Genomic DNA, 15626 nt, shown 5'->3' with positions numbered 1-15626 from the left:
GCTGGATTGGCTGTATGATGTTGAATCTCTTTTTCCAGATTCTTTATTTCCAAGGTATTAGTCTTTTTCACCTTTTTAAATGAGCACCACGAGTTGTAAATCTCAGAAAATTTGTCATATTTCAGTTCTACATATTACATATTCAGGAAATAAATTATAATATATGTAAATCATTTCAATAGTAAGGCCTGCTAAATCAAATTAAAACTGTGTAGACTCAACAGTAAGGCCCAATCTCAATACTTCCCCTTACCCCTTATCTTACCCCTTACCCTTGAAATTGCGCGTTCATGTGAGAGCTAGTGGTGTCTCAATACCCAACTTGATCAAGATTAAGGGGTAAGTTTAAGGAGTGTATGGCCCTCGTTTTTGAGATGATCGGAGAGCTACCTTGGTCCTCCAAGGGCTATCCCAGAGCACACCGCGAAACCAGCTCGGGAATTTTCAAAAAAACATGGCTGCTTGAAGCGAGGAATATTTTACATGAATAAAGCTATCTACACAACTTTTTATATGTTTATAATGACTCGGTTTGATCTGAAATGTACTACACGAGCGATGCATAGAATTGTCGGTCTTAACTGAAGCTTTCAAACGGTAGTTTTAGGATACATTTAGCGCGTATACCACCACTCCATTGGCTTATATGGTAGCTTGCCAGCTATCATGCTACATACACTACATGTAAGTATTTTTGGCTTATAATTAATTTAAAAATGACGACAGTCTTGTTTCGTGCTCTACACAGTTGTATACATATATATTTGCAACCATGTTCTTCATTAGACTTTTTTTTAAATCGCTAGTTTCATAGCTCATACAGTCACGCATGACGTACCCGAAACCTAGTGGCGTCTCATTTCATAGGGGAAAGATCTCAGCCCTTGGCCCTTTCACTTGCAAGTGCTAGGGTTAAGACTAAGACAAGATTAAGCAAAAGGGGCAAGGAGAAGAATCGAGATTCGGCCTAAGACTCCCTTTGGTCTGTTAAAACAGTAAGACAGTATTCATCTTGATGTCATATGAGGAAGACGTCAAGTCTAGTCACAAACGATGGTGATAGTTTAAATGTTTTGGCCTGACTCAAGAACATTACATAAAATGTTTTTAGTGCCCCTGACACCTACAATATGGCGTCTGACTTGATTTGTGTGCTTTGAATTTGAATGGTATTTATAAGAATGGCATCTGAATGTGAATCCCAATGCCGTGTTTTTTTCTTCATATAATTCAGCTTTTCGAGAGGTGGGAGCTGAGCACAAATGGGAGGCGTCTGTTCCCCCATCTCTTACTGGATTAGAGAGCTCTTGTATTGTAGTTCCCTGCACATATGACTACCCAGACACAGAAAAACATATCAAAAGTTGGAAAGGAATTTGGTACTTTGGTTTAGATCATGTCTATGCGTATCACCAAGATTCTTCACAAGTGGACATTAGTTTCCAGACACGAACCTCTTTGCCAGGGGAGTTGAACAAAAAAAACTGTTCACTTCAGATTACTGATATTAAACAGAGTGACAAAGGACAATATTGGTTTAGAACTGAGATGGACGGATATAATAGCTACTCCTATAATGACTATAAAGTGACCATTTCAATCAAAGGTACGTGGTGTTATCTGCAGCATCAATGTTACTATGCTTGTGTCATTTAAACCTTAAAACAATTTAATTGTAAGTTTAAGTGTTATTTTCTGCATTTTTGTAAAGCTTAACTCGATTCTCCATCACTCAAATGAAGGGAAAATAGTGAAATAATTTGTCAATATGAGCAACTGTCAGGGAAGTTATCGTGTCTACACTACATTTCTCTTAAAGGGTAGTATTTTGTTGCATTATTCTAGGTAGAAAGTAATAATAATATTTGACTTTTTGTGAAGCTGATGCAGACCTTCCATCATTGTCTGGAGTGAAAAAGGAAGAGAGGGCTGGAGAGAGTGTGACTGTTTCCTGTTCCGTGGCTCATTCCTGTCCCCCTCACCCTCCCACCATCACCTGGAGCCATAACGGCAGAATCACCGTCCAATCAGAGCAACAGACGGCGGGACAACATCAACTAACCTCCACCTTGACCTTTATTGCCAGCGCTTCAGACCACCAACAGCCAATCACGTGCTCTGCTCAGTATCATGGCGGGAAGAAGGCCATCAGCTCCGCCATCCTCAATGTGATCTGTGAGTGACACGCATGAAATGATGTCTGCATTTAGTCTAAGACAACCCAACTACAGTACATACAGAGGGCAAACATTTTGTATGGAAATTGGGGGAGGATGGCAACTTTTTCTTCGGAGTATACATGGAACTTGGACAGCACAGCACAGTTCTACCAAGTATGATCACTTTGATCACAAAAAAAAAATGTGAAATCCTGGAGGGACCGTCTAGACATGTTCTTAACTAAGTGCAACTCCTCACTGGAGAATTCAAAGGCATTGCAATCAGGCTCCATGGCAGTACAGTTAACAGGCTTGGTGCATTGCAGAGTTTTGGTCTAAAACTAGTAAGCGAAACAAGCTAACAGCCAGTTAGTACTGATAACGTCTAGATAGCTTCTTCTCAGATGTGTTTTGGTGATAGAGGGCTAAATTTGGCTAAAAGCAGAACACAAAACGTGATAGTGAATAGCCTGGGGAGCAACAGGTGCATTAACTTTCCCTCTATATGACCATGAACCATTACAAATGCATTTGCTAACAAACTTCCTGCAATAAATGGAAACACAGAAAGTCGCTTTAAGTCATACAACTACTGTATGACACATTATCCGTGTGAAACACAAAACTGTGAACTGTGTTTGAGGTTTCCAACCAAGAGAAGTTGCTTCCTTGTTTCTGTCATCAGATAAATGAATCCCAACACTACTCCTCTGTCCTTTATTAGATATTATGTTATATTAGCTAAATGTTTTTATTCATGAAACTGTTACCTGTCTTGTGGCCACAATGAATTTGTGATTTGTCTCCTCGTAGATGCCCCGGTGAATGTAACAGTTGACCCCTGGGAGCCGTCTGTGCTTGAGAATCGCTCCGTTGAGCTACGTTGCGCTGCTAAAGGAAACCCTGCGGCCCACAGCTACCAGTGGCTCAATGGGAATGTGTCTCTGCATACACAGGGAGCCACCCTTACACTGCACAATGTCACCAGGCGTACCCAGGCCATCAGCTGTGTGGCCAGGAACAGCGAGGGAGAGGCCACCTCCAGGCCTGTGAAGGTTAACGTGGAATGTGAGTGAAGAAGAGCACTTCTTGGTGTCTCTGCTTGACATGCCTTTGACCTTAGCCTTTGTACCGCTAAAGACTTCAAAAGGTGTGAAGCCAGCTTTGATGGTGTGACATGATGGCAGATACTGCTATGACTGTTAGGCCTCAGAACATAATGGAAAGAACCTAATGCACTGAAGTATCATTGTGTAGTGTGTGCTATTTATTTATGCCAAAGAACATAGACGAATAATTATGCATTAGCAACACAGCCCGGCCCACCAGGATAGTCAGATATTTGGTTACTCAAACGTTGCATTACAAGGTATTCACAGATGGTCAGGTAGGGAGACAGTGGGAAAATACACTGTAAGCTCTTTTTTTTAGATACAACCACAATGTTTCAACACTTTGTACCGAAAACATTGTCCATATGCTGTGCAAATAAAACTTGGATAGATCTCTCCTAAAACTCATACCTAACACTGGCCCTCCTCTCTAGATCCCCCAGAAATATCGAAGAGGTCTTTCTGCACCAGAAGTCACTCGGACACACAGTGTACCTGCGTGATTGAGTCAAACCCTCCCTCCGGTGTGTGGTGGATCTGGGACAACAGCGATAAGAAGTCTCCTCAGATGCAGGATGGTGTCACTACCATGGCGGTCGATCTTCTTCCCCCGGATCTTCCCCAGATTGTGTGCTTTGCTAGCAATATACATGGCAACACAACGAAAATACTCCATGTAAAAAAAGGTATTTGCTTAGACACTTGGCCCTTATTTAATTGATGGGCAATGTGGCTAGCAAGACGCAAAGTCTGCCACGCATGACCTAAAGCTAATTTCATCACTGGGGTGTGTCTTGCCACAGACGTAGGGGGTGGGCAGACCGCCCCCAGGAGCCTTCTGTAGTATACACCGTTCTAATCACGAACGGAAATGTGTTGTTTGCTCTACTGTAGAACAAATAAAGCTCCGTGTGAATGTCACTAAGGTATGGTCGAATCATTGTGATCTGCTCATAAAGAATGACTTCACTGCCACATCTACTAAATCTATGTATGATTAATTGCGCTGAAATTATCATCAAATATGGGTTTTCCCACCTATTCTCACTGTTTGCTAAGGAGCGAGGCAGCGCTAAGCGGTCGTTGTGCTATGAAATTAGGGCCCAATATGTATACTTAATTTACTGACGACAGAGAGAACTCTCATGCTATCTAGTCACTCTTCTGCAGAGTGAACACAATCTTGGAACTCAGTAAAAACGGTATCATTACTGCTCTGTTAGGCACAGTAAGACAGTTTTTTTGGAGAATATCATGAGATTTTAACATGTGATCTTATTTCTCATACCCGCATGCACTGGTTTATTTCTGTTCCCCTCTCCAGACCTGTTGTATGTCTACATATCACTGGGTGTGGTCTGTGGTCTTCTTTTGCTGATCATCCTGACTCTCATCTTTCTTTGCTTCAGGAAACGCTCCAGGACACAGCAGTGAGTCCTATGAGCTCATTTCCTCTGTGTGCCGTCTAGTTTTTAAAATGTGTTTTCCACAATGATCTGTATTTCCCCACCCCAGTGAAAAATATGTAAATATACTATCACAACTACTTCTGCTACCACCATCAAAACTACTTCTGCTACCACCACCACAACTACTACTGCTACCATCACCACATTAAACCCAACATTTCCTCATACTAGTCTACTACTGCCACTACAACTGCTACTGTGTTTATTTATTTTCCACAATGATCTGTATTTTCTCACCTATAGGCAAGCATGTGATACACCAAGTCATCTCAACAATTCAAAGTAAGATGTTCAATTAGGTTTCAGGTTTAAGTTATGTACTACTACCATCAGTCCATCACCACCACTAACACTAGCTATGTACTGCTACAGCTACCACTACTACTACTAATGCTACTATTAGGCTACTACTATTACTGGGTTTATTTATTTGTCACAATGATCTTTATTTTCCAACCCCTAGGCAAACATGTGAAACACAAAGTCCTGTCTACGATCCACAGTAAGGTGTTCAATTATTGACTGTTTCAAGTTTAAGTTATGTACAACTACTATCACCACCACTGGTAGCTTTGTACTGCTACAGCTACCACTATTACTATTACTACTACTATTACTGCTACTACTATTACTGCTACGTCCACTTCTACTACTACTGCAACTACAGCTACTACTACTATTACTGCTACTGGGTTTATTTATTTGTCACAATGATCTGTATTTTCCCAACCCTAGGCAAACATGTGATACACACTAGCTATGTACTGCTACAGCTTCCACTACTACTACTGCTACTGGTACTACTACTACTACAACTACTACTTGCGCCACTTCCTCTGCTACTACTACCAGTATAACTACTGCCACTACTTCTACCACTACTACTGCCACTTCTACTGCTACTATTTCTACTTCTGCTACTACTGCTACTACTTCTACTTCTGCCATTACTATGACTATATGTCTTGCTACCACTACTACTACTACTAATAATAATAATCATAATAATAAAATCTACAAAAATCATTGTGGTGACAGGCCCTGTGGAAAGCCATTCTCCAAAGGGGATGAAGATGTGTATGACAATGATGAAATGATGCAGGTATTTCATTCATATTCTTAAGTGCTAAACCTTTTACATGGCATCTCCTCTGCCAGCTGCTGTCTAGGTAGTTTTAGTATTTAGACCAATGGCCTGCGGGACAGCCCATGAATTCTCTCTTGTTTACAGTACCATGCTCTGCGCAGACTGTTGAGACATGTCTCTGGATAGTGTTGGGTATGCTATTTGTCTATGCTTTCCAGGTCACTGAAGCACACTGTTTATTTTCATATCTGAAATATTATTTATTTTCATATTGGTCCTTAAAAAAAAAGCACTCACAAAGACAAGAGGCACATTAAAGAATATGATAGCACTATCCCATGATTTTGCTAAGTCTCCATAAACAGAAAAACAACAGACCTGTAGTGCTGAAATTTAAAGAGATATAAAAAAGAAACATAAAAATGAATAGCTGGAGGTATGTGTGGCACAAAAAAACACCATAGCCACATTATTTTCCAGGGGTATAGTGCTAAAGTTGGTGAACAAGGCCTGTAAATATGACGGTCAGTGCAGATGCGAGGGGCAAGAGCTAGCTGTCTACCACTGTTGGAAAAACAGATCTGCTCAAATCATTTTGGCCACTATTATCCCTAAACTGTGTTCATGCTCACTATTAAATTCATGTGGGCGCAAGTGAACAAAAAAGCCTTCAGCCCACACTAAGCTCACTGTGGCAGACGATTTGCTGGAAAACACACATAACAATTTCCCATGGGCACTGCATCGTCATGACGTTATGTTACTGTTCCTAGGATGTTGATGATGATGGAGATATCTATGCTAACACCGCGGTGAGTAATACTGCTTGTGCATAACTATCTCAAGACAAGAAGAGATCATAAGTGGGGGAAAAAACTCCAACTCTAAGGCCCTAATTTCATTGACGCACAGCGGGTAAAGCAACGAGCAGCGTGTACCGCGCATGAACTTAAGCTAATTGAATGACTTTAACATTTAGCTAATGTCATAGCATGACTAAGGTTTTAAGCACAAACGTGGGTTGCTCAGCGCAATGCTCTCACACGCCACACGATAGCTTCAGTTCATACGACTTCGCTTGTTGCTTTGCTTACGACAGTCTGTCAATTTAATTAGGGTCTTATATATTTACATTTATATTTACTGTATATTAAGAGTTAAGGAGATAATAAAACCTTACCCTCTCGCTGTCTTTGCATATATGTGCTAGCTTCACTTCATGGTGGACAAGCGCACATACGTAAAATGATTTGCGATGAAATGAAAATGATTGAAATTTGTGTTAGTACCTTGGTCAAACTAACTGTGTGATTTACTGTTCCACATCTTCTAGTATGGAGGCAGTGAAGAGCGTAATGATGACATTTATGCCAATTACAAGAGCCAGTGAAAACCAGAAGGCAGCCGTGCACCAGCAAATCCACCAGCAAATCCACCCTGCGCAGTCTCCAGACCAACAGAGGCCCCATGTGCAATTATGTGAAGTGGCAATGATACTTTCCACTACTGGTACACATGCAGGTTTATTTTCATGTAAATATGCTAAGACCCTGTAAATTGCCACTTCACTTATGTACGGTATACGATATGTTACTTTCTTACCTGTGAATTGAGCCAGTGGTTAACCAACCAGATTATACTAAACAGCCTGAGCCTAAATTGGTATGTTTGTTTTATTTTGAGGAGCAGTCACCATACTGAGGTGACAACCACATTTTGTGCTCTGTAATTTTGGTTTATTTAAAGGTATGACAAACACCATCTCTCCAACTATATGGATTCATCCATTTGGCAATATCAAGTAGCTCAACATGTTCTGATCTTTCAATTGTGTTTTGAATTTGTTGTGTGTGTAAATGTTGTCTATGTTAGCCTTCTGCCTTAAAAGACTAAATAAAATGTAGATGTATAATGCTGAACTACTAAACTATTCAGCCATTCAGCGTCAGCTTCTCTGATGGTTGAAAGGCCTGTTAAAATGAATGGACTATGCCTAGACAGCACATACTTTTCGTGAACGATCACTCCTGCCTGCAGTGTATTTCAGGCAAACCAGCATCCTTCTACTGCAAAACAATTTAAGCCTTTTCTCTAGGAGACCCATCACATTTAGAGTGTTCAGGAAAAGAAAAAAGAGCACCTTCAAATCTGTGTTTTTTTTATTTCTTCTTCTTCCTTCCTGGATCACACTTTGGTGGTTGCACTTGATATGTAAATATGTGTTAAAATAGAAAACGGTCTACTTCAATAACAGGAGCACAGCAGTCATGTTTTCTACGCATGCTTATTAGCATTAGCCAAATGTGCCAGTTAAAGGGTTGTTAAGTAAGCCTCGGTTGATGATTATGTGAGTTTATCCTCTTGGTATGATCCTGTCTGTATGACTGATAACAAATTGTTTATTAAACTCTGTCCAAAATAAACAGAGATTCACTCTCATTTTCAGATATTGTTTGGAGATAATGACACAGATTTCACCAACAAACATCTCCTCAAGACATTAGATTGGTAGACATCAGATATAAAAACGCTTTAATTCAAAAGGCACAGTACAGTATAAAAGAAATATACTAGCTTTTGTTTCATAATTTTTACAACACATTAAATATGCACAGCGGTTTTTCAGAGCTGGTGATTATGTAGCCTACATGTGGAAGTCTGATACTCAAACAATAGCGCTATGCTAACAAGGACAGTCCATTCTGGCTGTGCAAATAGATGGCTGGCTTTGTTTCCACAACGTATCATAATGGCACTAGAAAGCCTTCTGAATATGAAACTAATATCCAACAATAATAATCTATCATCATACCTCATATAGATATTTATGCCATGGTGATGTGGCTTTGATATGGAGGTCTTGGAATAGCAACAATACTTGTCTCTAGACTTTGGATCAGAATTGGAAACAGATTTCATTTCATCAAGTAGAACTAGCAGTGTGAAAATTGTCCTGAGGCATCTCTGTTTTTTGTTTTTTTGTATTTTTTTAAAGCAGAATCAAGTCTTCAGCGCTTCTGAAAAATAAACAGTATCGATTATAAACGTGATCAGCAAGGGTATTGAATTTCTTTGTCCCTCATCAGTAATTCAGAAGTTGGTAAGCACGCAACACTCAGATTAATTAAAAAGCTGATAAAAAGTCCAAACTTTAACACTGGCATATGCTATATATAATTCAGTGATTCTATAAAACTGCTGATAACAGTTCCTTTTTTGGCACAGACACAAACAGTTCATCAATCATGGGACAAATCACAGCATAATTTACAGAGTAAAAAAGAGACACATAAAAACATTCATCAGTCTACACAGCAGAAGAGAACGTGTGCAAATGTTAAACCTTTCATTTGCCTATGATAAATTAAACGATGCCTATCTAATAATACATACCCAAAGCCTCTTGATCACGCAGAGGACAACAAATGATCAGATTATTACGTTTCATTACTTTCTTAACCGCAATCAATAAAAATAGTTTTGGTCCTGGATAATATCACACAAAACAAGTGTGTGACAATAAGAAAGGCATTGGGAGTGTAACACTCAAATCCAGTTAGCGAGGTACAGTACATAACATGATGTCAACACCATGGCACATTGCACAGAGAGAAGCATACCACACAGACTCTCAATATCACAGATGATGAGAATGTTTACACAGACCGTAACATGCAGAGGTACTCTATGCCAAAGGAAAACAAAAAAAACATGTAGCAGTAATAGAGAAACTCTTGGCAGTGACAATAAAATAAAACAAAGATTTAAAAATGTGCCATTCAATTGGTATTACACGTACAGGATATTTGCTCAGCTGTTACTCTAACGTTTAAATAGCACACAAACCCCCTATATCATTAAACAATGTTAATGCACAATGTTAACTAAAGTCCACCAGAGTAACGTTTCAAACACAGGGAGGGGGGACAGGGGTGAGGCTCCCTGCGCCCCCCCTTTGTGTGGGCGAAGAGTGTGTCTGTGTGTCTGTCTGTCTGGATGCATCCGTGTCTTTTCTGTCCAGTTTGTAATCCAGTGCTTCTTGGTTGTGTCCTCCTCGATGAGGAAGCCCTCGCTAAGGCGGAAGCGTTGCTCCTTGCGGATCTGAACTCCGTGGTGCGTGGGCATGTCCCTGAAGTGGGCGCTCCGCTTGAAGAAGCCACACTATGGGGGGGGGGGGGGGGGGGGCAGAGACCAGATTTAACACAATTGCTCACTTTTTTTATGGAAAAGAAGAATCTTCCTGTGGCTGCAATAGTCACAGGTTTTAGCAGTTAGTCAGTCAGTGACAAAGTCATAGGTAAAGTAGATTCCCACCCCATAATGGCATAACCTCCATTCCTCAAAGTAAAGAATAAAGGATTGAGAAAAAAATTATGTTTTTTGGATGTATTTCTGTCTTTGATGCTCACTGGCACAGCCAGTGGACACTGTTGGAGTCCAATCTTAGCACTGACACAGAGGGAGGCAGGCAGGCAGAGAAGCCTGTGGTTATTACAAAAAGAGTAAACAGTGTGCAAAACAGAACTGAAAGGTCCAGAAGGTAAAAACCCAGTCTGTTATTAGAACTAGTGTCTAAAATATGTGATTATTTTAAATCTGCACAATAATCCCAAATGCCAGCCATGTCACTAAATCCCTGAAATCAGCGATTTTGTTCTGTTAATAAATAAAAAAAACGAGCCTGTTCTTTTCAGCCTGAATGGATGCACCAGTGCTTCTGTTCTCATGTCAACATCTTCAAGTAATGATCTCAAGCGAAAAGGACCAAAGCAGAAAAGGGAGGAAAAAAAATGCACAAGAGAGAGAATAATAGGCCTCATTATTTCAGGAACATTTCTGGGAAAAGAAAGCACTGGTCAGTAGCTTTAAATGGTGAGGATGTAGGATGATTTCAACACCACCCTGTTGTGGAGGTCCTCATCACCAGGGTGATTACAGTGAGTTGACTCGTAATGAGATGGATATTTCATGGAATTTGATGTTAGAGACGATGCAATGCAATATGTTCCTTTGTCTTTTAATTCTCTTGACTGGTAAGAGGGTGAAATGGCACCATCATTCCCATAATTTCCCCTCATTCCCATCGTTCAAAGCGACTGCACTGGAAAGAGCTTGAAAGAGGAGAAAAAACAAAGAACGCACAGCAAGGCAAGAGTTAAGCGGTCAGGCTTAGCAGGGAGTTCTGGCAGATCAGAAGAGACGCCAGTAGACATTGATTTGTTTACCCAAGAACTACAGTGTAAAACCCTGGGCCCCCTGAGGGCCCCGTCCCGTTAGATGTCTTCAGTAAGGCGGTCATTCTCAGAGGGCTGGGTCCTCATTTCAGCCTTCTGCTCCTTAGCCTCGTACAGTTCTCTGGTGCTGGCCCTCCGGAAGAAACCACACTATGGAGGGATGAGGAGGGGAGGGGGGGGGACATTTCCATTTGAAACACCATTGAAATCACCACACCTGACACACACACACGCACAAACACACACACTCAAACACACACACACACACACTCACACTCGCACACACACACCCACACACTCACACTCGCACACACACACACACACACACACACACTTTCAATGGTGTTTCAAATGGCAATGTCCCCCCCCTCCCCTTCCCCTTTCTTCCACTCACACTCACACACTCACACACAGAGACCATGCTAACATGCCTATCTAATGATCCCGTGACCATCTTATTTACACAATGATGAAAACAACATTGCTTCAAGTAAACAGTTACAGTGAAATGGAGGCATTCATTTCACCTCGACCTGAAGGGGAAAATCCATCTCAGACCATTTGAATCTGTTTATGTAGAAGCGTATTAGATGATAACGTGCGTGACTACTCGAAAATATTTGTTGTTATGGTAACTGACCTTCAAGGCTTTCCTTTGCAGACACAGACAATTCTATTCAGATTGTATGTACTTTACATGCAAGATGATTCTTTCACTGCGCTGCAGTTTCCAGGCCACATACTAACTCCTCATTCAAGCTCTTCATTGGAACAAATGACAGGAATGTCTGCAAACTGTGCACACAGGCAAGGAGCCTGTCAGTGATGTGCAATATACAAATCAAAGTCATTATGGATGGAGTTGTGGGCCAAAATGGATAAATGCGATTCCACACAGGTGTACAAACAACAAAATGCAATGTAGTACAGCAAAAACCTACAAAGGCAGTTACATCCAAAATTGATCATGTGTAATGCCTGAAGTTATTTCAATTATTGTTGTCATGGTTGTCGTTATGATGCTACCGTCACCCACCTTCCACAGTAGTAGGCTGATGAGGGCGAGGAGGAGGACTCCAACGAGGACAGACACCACGATGATCCACTGGGGAGCCTCGTTTGGGGCTTCCTCAACCAGCTCAGGGTCAATGTTCAGACTGAACTGTTGATAGAGAAGTTTTAATGAAGACATTGTTATTGTATTTTAATCCGCTTGCTTTTCCTGTGTGCTGACAGGCTGAGGCCTTGTCTGTCTTGCTGAGGCCAACCACCTGTTTTTGTACTGATAATCATGCACACTGCTCAACTCTCAAGGACATACTGTATTCTGAGATCACTGCAGCAACTTCTATAGCGATGGGATGGGAGAATACCGCCCTTTGTGTGATGAAACCTGTTTTTTCTACTCACATAATACTGGCTGCGCCCAGCTCATCTTTGGAGTTTGTTCATGATATTTGGTTGTGACACATCTCCCTCTTTTGCAAAAGATATAAAAGTACTATTTTAAATTCTGATTGCTGGTCTCTGTCTCATCAATATAAACGTCTTAATATAATTTATCTAACAACTGTACAGACAGGTCAGAGGTCAAAGGTCAAATAGGTGTCAAGGTAGCTGATAACACCTGCGATTACTGCAGGAATAGAGCACAGTGCTATGAAGCCTGCATGATTTGCTTTTACATGGATGAAAACGACTAAAAATGTTGAAACATATGCCGAATGTTGAAATTGTGTCTTTCTGGATTCAAAACTGACTTGCAGGTCAATTTTATGTCCACGGCTGGTATGATGTATAAACAAAAGCCTCACCACTACCTTCTTTTAATCTAACTCTGAGGGGTGCCATTACAGTGAAAAAACAAACATGTAATATGTGGAGAGAGAGAGCCATGAGTAATTACCATCTGTGTGAGTGGCTTCATGATGACCGCAGCTTTAAGCGTCTTCAAGCTGAGCGTAGCGTGGCTCTGCACTGACACTCGATAAGCATCAGCGTAATCCTAAGAACAAGCATCATTTTATTGAGCAATCCCTGTGAAGTCCCTGAAGATATGTTATTTCTATTTTACACTCCTGTCGGCAAAGTGATGCCGACCGCCACCGGTGCAATTCATCACCAGTGGAGCACTTAAAACAGCCCTGACTCAAACTGTGACATGAAAAATCTGTTTAGGATGTTCTCTCAAATGTACTGTTTTTGTATTAGCCTGTCAGAGTGTCAAATAAGAAGTCATTAAAGCATGCACAAGATGCACCAAATGTATTCAAGCTGATGATGAAAATCCACCATGGCAAATTGATTCACAGCAGAAGCAGCTCGGGCCCCATAGCCGTAAGATCGGCATGAGATATGACAAAGCAGTTCTCTTAGGTCCATTCGGAGACTGCAGTGACATGGGTCCATGAAAAAAAAACACATCCTGCCTATGCAGATTCTGTCCAAAGGGTTTGGACCCCTCACCTCCAACATGGTGCTGTTCCATAACCGGGCGTAGACGACCACGCTTGCAGTATTGTTCATTCCCTCTAGGGGGCAGGTGAATGTGCGACACTTAGCGCCACCTGTGCCACAGCTCTGTAAACACACATTAACAACAATTATCAGTAGTTGGCACAGTACAGTCCAACAGTACCCTCATTATATTTATGATTTTTAGGTGTATGGGATGATCCAAATGTTCCTGTGTCTGCTCTCCCATTTCAGAATGAATAGTCATATTGTCCTGGTTACTGTATAGCTGTAAAGGATCTATGGCTAATCCATATTTAAATCGTAATCCATATTCACATGTGTTCAGTATATTCTTGTTTGTGCAAGCAGTTTTTACAGTTAGTCTGGACAATCACCGGGTTTTGCTAGCTATCTGCTAGCTGTTGATAGCTCCTGTTAATACCCCATTATATATCTTGTAGTTGTACCCTTACACTAATCTGGATTCATATTCTCTCCAAGATACAATCTTTTATTCCTTGACTTTCTACAGCTATCTATAGTGTCTTATACATCTTATGAAGGAGAGGACACAATGTTGTTGGGTAGGACTTTCCAGAGCAGTTCTTAATTGGTTCAGGTCTTATTTAGAAGGCCGGAGTAACTTTGTCACCAGTGATTATTAATCTAATAGGATGCTTATGACAAGCGTAATCCCCCAGGGGTCAGTTCTCGGACCTCTTCTGTTCAATCTCAATATGCTGCCATTGGGCCACATTCTACAGAACCACAACACTGATTACTGTAGTTACGCAGATGATACAGATCTATCAGTCTCTCTCACTAGATGACTACAGTGTTTAGAGCAAACAAATAATTGGATGAGCCAAAAATGATCTTCAATTAAACAAGGACAAAACAGAGATTATTGTATTTGGCAAGAAAGAGAAGAGAATTAGCATTAGGAAACACCTTGACTCTCAGGCTTTAAAAACCAAAGACCAAGTCTAATAGACTTTCTCGACTAGATTAGACTAGGCTTTCTAATAGACTGATCTCACTTTCACCAGCCATATCAAAGCAATCGCCGAAGCAGCCTTTTCAAGTGTTGGGTGCTGCAAAATGACCAAGAGAAGCTCATATCTCCAGCGGGGTGAACTACTGTAATTCCTTCTAACAGACCCTGTTAAACAGCAGCAGATTTCTCAAACTGCTGCTGCTAGAGTTTTACACAGCACCGAGAGAACAGATCACATGACTCCAGTTCTAACACATCTCTACACAGCACCGAGAGAACAGATCACATGACTCCAGTTCTAACACATCTCTACACAGCACCGGGAGAACAGATCACATGACCCCACCTCTAACACATCTCTACACAGCACAGAGAGAACAGATCACATGACTACAGCTCTAACACATCTTCACACTGGCTTTCAGTTGCTTACAGAGGGAGTACAGAATGAGGGAATGAGGGCTAAATACACACAGTGATTCAAATACTTAAGCGAGGAAAAGACGAATATCGTTTCTTAATATTGTTTGCACAATCGGATCCATATTCATGAAGTGGAATTTGCATCATACCACACAGATGCGTTGTAGAACATATTGCCCCCCCCCCCCCCCCCCCCCCCACACAATTATTTTTAGAAGACCATCCATATTGAAGCACATATGGAGGTTGCTTAAGGTATGCAAGAAGGTTTTTGTGGTCATATGACCAAAATAGAGCTTTTTGCCTAATCCTCAAAGGCCTTCTACTGTATGTGGTGTAAATCTGACACATGCAATACCTTACGGAACCCCATCAAGGTTGTGAAATACGGCAGTGGTAACATTATGCCGTGGGGATATTTCTCGACTGCAGGATCTGGGGAACTTTAGAACTGAAGGGAAGATGAATGGAAATAAATTCTACACAAGATCACAGACTGTTGCAGTCTGTGAGTAGAACTGAAGGGAAGATGAATGGAAATAAATTCTACACAAATAAATTCTACACAAATAAATTCTACACAAATAAATTCTACACAAATTCTACATAAGTAAAACTAAGGCCTGGGAGAGGGATTATCTGCCACAGGACACTTACAGAAGACACAAGGCTAAAGCAACACTCACTG

General features: G+C 41.0%; 1 pseudogene across 1 annotated transcript in view; it reads right to left on the bottom strand.

Annotated features, from left to right (window-relative positions):
* Nucleotides 1-9946: 9946 nt before the first annotated feature.
* Nucleotides 9947-15626, bottom strand: part of LOC308366565 (integrin alpha-3-like) — a 15065-nt pseudogene continuing 9385 nt past the window's right edge. The window contains exons 17-21 of the transcript in view: nt 13528-13641; nt 12968-13066; nt 12098-12223; nt 11053-11211; nt 9947-9988 (exon numbers count right to left, since the gene is read on the bottom strand). The product of the transcript in view is annotated as an integrin alpha-3-like (transcript). The remainder of the gene's footprint in view (nt 9989-11052; nt 11212-12097; nt 12224-12967; nt 13067-13527; nt 13642-15626) is intronic.

This window comes from Sprattus sprattus (genome assembly GCF_963457725.1).
Source record: "Sprattus sprattus genome assembly, chromosome: 6".
Lineage (NCBI taxonomy): Eukaryota > Metazoa > Chordata > Actinopteri > Clupeiformes > Clupeidae > Sprattus > Sprattus sprattus.
The sequence above is the reverse complement of the archived record's forward strand: the minus strand, read 5'-3'. Positions and strand labels throughout refer to the sequence as shown.